Raw genomic sequence first — 6,479 nt, 5'->3', positions numbered from 1 at the left:
GCCGCAGGTAAGGGTCTCGATTGACCTTCCTTTACTAAGAAACATTTCTATTTTTGAGTATCGTTAAAACTTGAAATATCTCGAGTCATTCGTTACGAAACCGGGTCGTTTATCACTCAAAACGCACCATTTTCGCAGTGCCCTTCATTTCACGGGCCTCATTTCAGTAGGAATTGCTCGAAGAAAAAAACTGCACTGTTTTCGTAACTTGTTGTGTTGTCTGCCTCATCACCGTGTTCCACAGACAAATCGTTGCCAGTCGCATCACACGGCACAACGATTCGTACCTCTGCCACAGCTGGCTCACGTAGGTCATTTCATCATTTCACTCATTTCTGTCACTCACTGCGCTCCGATTCGAATCCAGTCGCATCCGCTAAATGCGCCGATTCGTTCCGGTGTGCCCCTAGTTGCTCGGCCTCATTTCGGTACAGGCTCCAGAGCCCGCTCGTTGCTAATCGATCCGGGTCTCTGTCATGGGAATCATTTCACTGTCACCTATTACGTTCCGAATCGAAACCAGTCGCATTTCTCAACGCACAGGTTCGATCGACGTGTCCCAGTTGCGTTGGCCTCATTTCAGTACATGCTCTAGAGCCCGCTCGTTGACGGTCGCAGGCTGCGTCCTCTCCGATTCGTAGCTCTATCATGGGAAACATTTCATTGTCACGTAGTGCGTTCAGTTCGAATCCGGTTGCATCCCTGTGCATCGATTCGTCCGGACGGCCCCAGGTATTTTTTCAGCCTCATTTCAGTGCATGCTCCAGAGACCGGTTCGGTTCCAGTCTCAGTTCGGGGCCAGCCGATCCAGGCCTCTGTCATGACAGAAGTTGTTCATTTCATTTCACTGTCACGCTCCGCGCTCCGGTTCGAATCCAGTCGCACCTTCACATGCACCGATTCGTTCCGGTTCGCCCCAGGTTATTTCCCACATTTCAGTACATGCTCCAGAGTCCGCTTTGTTGTCAGTCGCACTTGCGACACGACCATTTCGTGCCTCTGTCATGGCAATCATACTTCATTTACTGTCACTTACAGCGCTCCGACTCGAATCCAGTAGCATCCATGATGCATCGATTCGGTTCGGTGTGCCCCAGAGGGAACGGCCACATTTCACTTTCTCCACAGGTTGCCTTATTGTACGGTCACAAATCCAGCACTTATTTACGCTCCCGCATTGGACACAGGTCATCCCATCCTTCATGCAAATGATACGTCGGATTGGGACAGCAAAAAAAAAAAAAAGGGGGAAAATGAAGAACAAATGGTGGTGATAATGAAAGGAATTACGACGAAACTGTCTACTCACCGGTGCACCTCGCTCGTAATAGCCAACCGTTTGCGTCACTCTTCAGTTTACTTGTTAGGCTCCTCACCAGTTTGTCATCTGTTATTTCTCTCTCCAGGTCAGTCAAGTTCAGTAGGTCCACCCTGCACCAGCTTGGACGTTATCTTCCCAGGTAAAAAAAAAAAAAAAAAGAGAGAGAGAGAGGGGAAGGCGTAAAAATGCGACAGCAACCATGCTGGCATACATATATATATATATATATATGAAGGGCGTGACAATATATATATATAGGTATACGCGTTCGCTCCCGCCTTGGCACTCAGCAACAGGTGGATTCACTTGGTAAAATAGAGAAACAGTCTTGACTTATGTCACCCTCTATAGGTTCCGGTCGTCCATCCTTCGTCCCCAGAGAGATGGGACATCACTCCTAGGGCACGATTCACCTGGAGCCATGTCCCAAGTCGGCAGCGAAGACTTTACCGCCCCCTTGTCTCCTCGCCCGCCTTCAATGAGCGACAGCATACAGTCCTACAGGGGTTGGACTATCCCCAGGCTGTCGGCAGACCTGAGACGCAAGGGCATTCCCTTCCCCGCTACCGCTAGGAAGGCAGAGCTTTTCAGGCTCCTCTCCACCCCTCCAGCTACAGCCGGGCCCAGTACCCCACCTCAGGCTTCTCTCCAGTCAAACCCAGCGACTATTTCTCAGCTGCACTCAATGGTGTCGTCCTTAAACAACACGGTCACGGACGTCCAGACCAGAGTGACGCTTCTAGAGGATCAACCAGCCACAGCCGCCCCTGTTCCAGTTCCAGTCCCACTACCACTGTCGGCAGGTAACGCAGGGACATGTCCCGTTGTCCACCCAGCACATCTGGTGCCGGCCGGCATAAGGAAGGACATCTTGGACGGCAAGGATATCAACCTTGCCTCCCTGCTTATCTCAGTCCACGACCTTGCTGAGAACAAGGCCTACACATGGGGAGACGTCTCTGTAGTCCTCAAAGCCAAGGATCCCAGGCTGAACCGCAAACTTTCCATCCCAGAGTTTGCCCTAGCTTTTGGGATGCTTAGAGACGTCATTTGTTCAGCATCCCCCGCCAGAAGGGAAGAGCTGGACTTGTACCTCCACACAGTGGTGGACCTAGGTTACAAATACGGAGGCTTCGCCTTCTATGATTACCATCGTTCCTTTTCCGCCAAAGTAGCCGCTAAACTGGCACAGTTCCAATCACCCACGGACTGGAGCCTGATGGACACCGAATTGTTCTGCCGGCATTTTGCCGGCCTTCGTTCACCTCTGTGTGCCATCTGCCAGTCCTCCACCCATACCGCCCCCTGGTGCGCCAACGTCACGGCTAGCCGCCCGGTAGAGTTCCCCTCCACCTCCGGCACAGGCCAAGGCCCATCAGGCCCTACACCGAAAACTCAAGTGGACAAGTTTGGGCGTTCGGTCCGAACCATGGGGGGTGCGGCCATTTGTAATAATTACAACTATGGCTCATGTAATTTTAGCCAGTGCCGCCTATTGCACGTCTGTGTCATATGTCACAGAGCGCACCCCAGAAATCTGTGTGAGGTTAAAGCTCGCAAGGGCTCATGACTGAGCCGCATAGACGTCCTATGCCTGGGCTTCTACCTCTCCATGCACCCCACTCCTTCACTAGCCACTTTCCTCATCGGTGGCTTCACTACAGGCTTCCATACCGGCCTCATCTCCCTGCCCCACACAACCTACGAGTGCGGAAACCTCCGCTCAGCAGCTTCCGACGAGCAGGCCATTGATCAGTTGCTGCAAACCGAGGTGGAACGAGGCTTCGTCATAGGCCCCTTCACACAGCCCCCCTTCAATATGTGGAGAGTTAGCCCTATTGGGCTTGTCAAGGGCAAGTTTTCAAATAAAAATCGTTTGGTGTACGACCTGTCTGCGCCTCGTTCTTCCCACATTCCCAGCCTAAATTCCCTGATTCCTTCAGAAGAATTTTCATTAAAATATGCCTCCGTGGACATGGCGATCCAGGCCATCCTTGAAGTAGGCACAGGTGCGTGGCTGTCCAAAGCCGACATATCCGATGCCTTCAAACTGTTGCCTATTCACCCATCCCTCTGGTGCTGGCACGGCATTAAATGGAGAGATCAATATTATTTCGCCACTAAGTTAACATTTGGCTCCAAGAGCAGCCCCTGGCTGTTCGACACGTTCGCACAGTCTCTTGCTTGGATCCTTCGGCACAAGGCCTGTTGTCAGCAAGTTATCCATTACCTGGATGACTTTCTATTGATTGAACAGCCAGGCATACCTCCAAGGGACCTTGGTAAGTTAAGGACCGTCTTTGGGAATCTCAACGTCCCCATCGCCGAACATAAGGTTGACGGGCCCGCACAATTTATCACCTTCCTCGGAGTCAATCTAGACACCAGCGCCATGCAGGCCAGCCTGCCCTACGACAAACTGACCCGCATTAGGGCAGTCTTCCACAGATTCACCTGCACCAGGGGATGTACAAAGAGGCAGCTACAGGCGCTACTAGGCATGCTAAACTTTGCCATGCGAATTATCCCACAAGGTCGCTCCTTTATCTCGCCCCTGTTGGTCTGCCTTTCTCAGGCACAAGACCCGGATCAAGTCCTTAGCCTGGATGTCGCAGCTATAGCAGACTTAGCAATGTGGGACGAGTTCCTGTCCTCCTGGAACGGTATCTCCCTGTTCATCCCGTCCATCTCACCTCTCTCACCACAGGTAGTAACAGATGCCGCAGCCTCCACAGGATTTGCGGCTATTTTTGGCCACCATTGGTTCGCCGGACCCTGGCCTTCTCAAATACTCTTGATCCCTGGGTTTAGTCAGTCTTCATCCCTTTTCGAGCTCTACCCCATTGTAGCAGCCGCCCAGCTCTGGGGTCATACCTGGACAGGACAAACCGTAGGTTTTACCACCGATAACCAGGCCACGGCCGAAATTATCAACAAAGGCAGGTCTAAGTCTCTCTCCGTGATGTCCTTCCTTCGCAGGCTGGTGCAGCTGTCTCTGCGACATCAGTTTAATGTATACTGCACGTTTATCCCTGGAAAGCACAACCTTGCCGCTGACGCACTGTCCCGTTTTAATTTCCTGTCCTTCTTCCGGCAGGTTCCCGGAGCAGATACGGTGTCAGCGCCTATCCCACACTGGTCTCAGTTGACCCTGGACTAGAGCCGCATCTACATGGAGCCACTCGGCTCATCAACCAATCACTCGCAGACAACACTTTGAAAGCCTACCAGGTAGCCTGGAAAGCGTTCAATACATTTCTGGTTGCCTCCTCAGTAGGCACCCCAACTGATGCCAGGCATATACTAGCCTTCACCTCGTACTGCCATAGTCAACTGGCCTTGTCCTTCAACACCATCCGGTTATACTTAGCTGGCATACAGCACTACCTCTCATTACAGGATCCTACCAAACCGTTCATCTTCTCATCTCACGCTATCCGAGCCGTCCTGCGTGGCATTCAGAAACAGCAACCACCACACAAGGTCAAGCGGCTCCCCATCACCAGTTCCATCTTCAGGGACATGTCCAACATACTTATCAGCTACCCCTTCGGTGTTCTCCCCAGTGTGGTCATACAGGCCGCCATTTATCTAGCCTACTACGGCTTTCTACGACCCAGCGAATTCACCCATAACAACACACACAGTCCAGTCCTTCGCAGACATCATCTGATCCGTCACCAGGACCACTTCATTCTCCACCTCCCGGTTACCAAGACTCAGCAAGCAGGCACCGGCGTAGATATCCACCTCTACAAAACCAACAACGCCTGGTGCCCGGTCGCTGTACTTTCACAGTTGCTCTCTCTTCTACCCGAGCTCCCGGACTCTTGTCCTCTGTTGCCCTTCCCGGTCAAACCACTAACGAACCACCAGTTCATCAAGCATGTAAGGGTTCTTCTCCGCAATTTGCTCCTCAATCCCGGTGAGTACTCCGGTCATTCCTTCCGCATCGGAGCAGCTTCATCTGCATCCCGGCACGGGGTGCCGGACCACGTCATCAAAAGATTGGGCAGGTGGAAATCGGCCTGCTTCGCTCGATACATTCCTAACCCACAGGTAGAAATGTCTCGGGCATTCTCCCAACTGGCTCAGTAAGATAAAGCTGAAAACAATAAAAATCTCTTACCCCTACCTAAGTGTTTTTGCCCCCTTATTTTGGTATACCGTCCATTAGACCAGGGCACACTTTCAGGTCCATTTCATATAGGGTATCTTATGATAGACTTGTATTGCTCAGATACGTATCGGACATAGGGCTTCGACCATAAGTAGGAAGGCCAGTATGGTGGCCTGAATTTATGGGAGGAGCCCGGGGGTATTTAACCAGCCCACTCGCCTGTGGTCTTTGTCGGTTTCCTGTGCGCAATACCCACCCTCCCATCCCCTTTTTTAAGGCATTTCTCAAAACATTTCTCTTCAAACTCATTTATTTCTAATCACTGGGTATGCCCCCTTATTTTGGTATACTGTCCATTAGACCAGGGCACACTTTCAGGTCCATTTCATATAGGGTATCTTATGATAGACTTGTATTGCTCAGATACGTATCGGACATAGGGCTTCGACCATAAATATATATATATATATATATATATATATATATATATATATATATATATATATATAATAATTCGAATGTAGTCTAAATCTCCTCTACTAGGACATGGACATCATGAAAAAAAAATGGCAGTGGTTCTAATTTTTTCCCACTCCACTGAAAAAAAAAAAAGATTTGGCTTTCGATTTATTTTGCTTAAAGCTGCGCCTTGCTGGGGTGCTTAAATAAATAGTAACAGAGTCGCTAAATTACTTTCCTGCAGATCATTACTTAAATTCATATGGCCAAATCCTGAAAATTTAGGAACGTTATCTTTGCTGAAAGAGATGGTCATCCAATCAGAATTCTGATTCTGCGCTTCAACATAGTTCATGTGACCAATCACATAGCTTTTGCTCAAGTGACCAGCAATGGAGGGAGCCTGTAGCAGCATGTTCTCCAGAAGTGTTTCAGCTTTTCTGTTACTTATTATCTAACCTTCCCGGAAAGACAGCTAACACAACCTTCAGCCAGCCCTAGTTCTTCTTTTTTTTTTTACACCATGGATCATAGCTTTTTTGCCACAAATGTACACATGCAAATGCCAATGTGCGCACA

Source organism: Lithobates pipiens, unplaced genomic scaffold (genome assembly GCF_037356315.1).
Source record: "Lithobates pipiens isolate NorthernLeopardFrog02 unplaced genomic scaffold, aLitPip1_a1.2 Scaffold_23, whole genome shotgun sequence".
Taxonomy (NCBI): Eukaryota; Metazoa; Chordata; class Amphibia; order Anura; family Ranidae; genus Lithobates; species Lithobates pipiens.
This window is presented reverse-complemented; position numbering follows the sequence as displayed.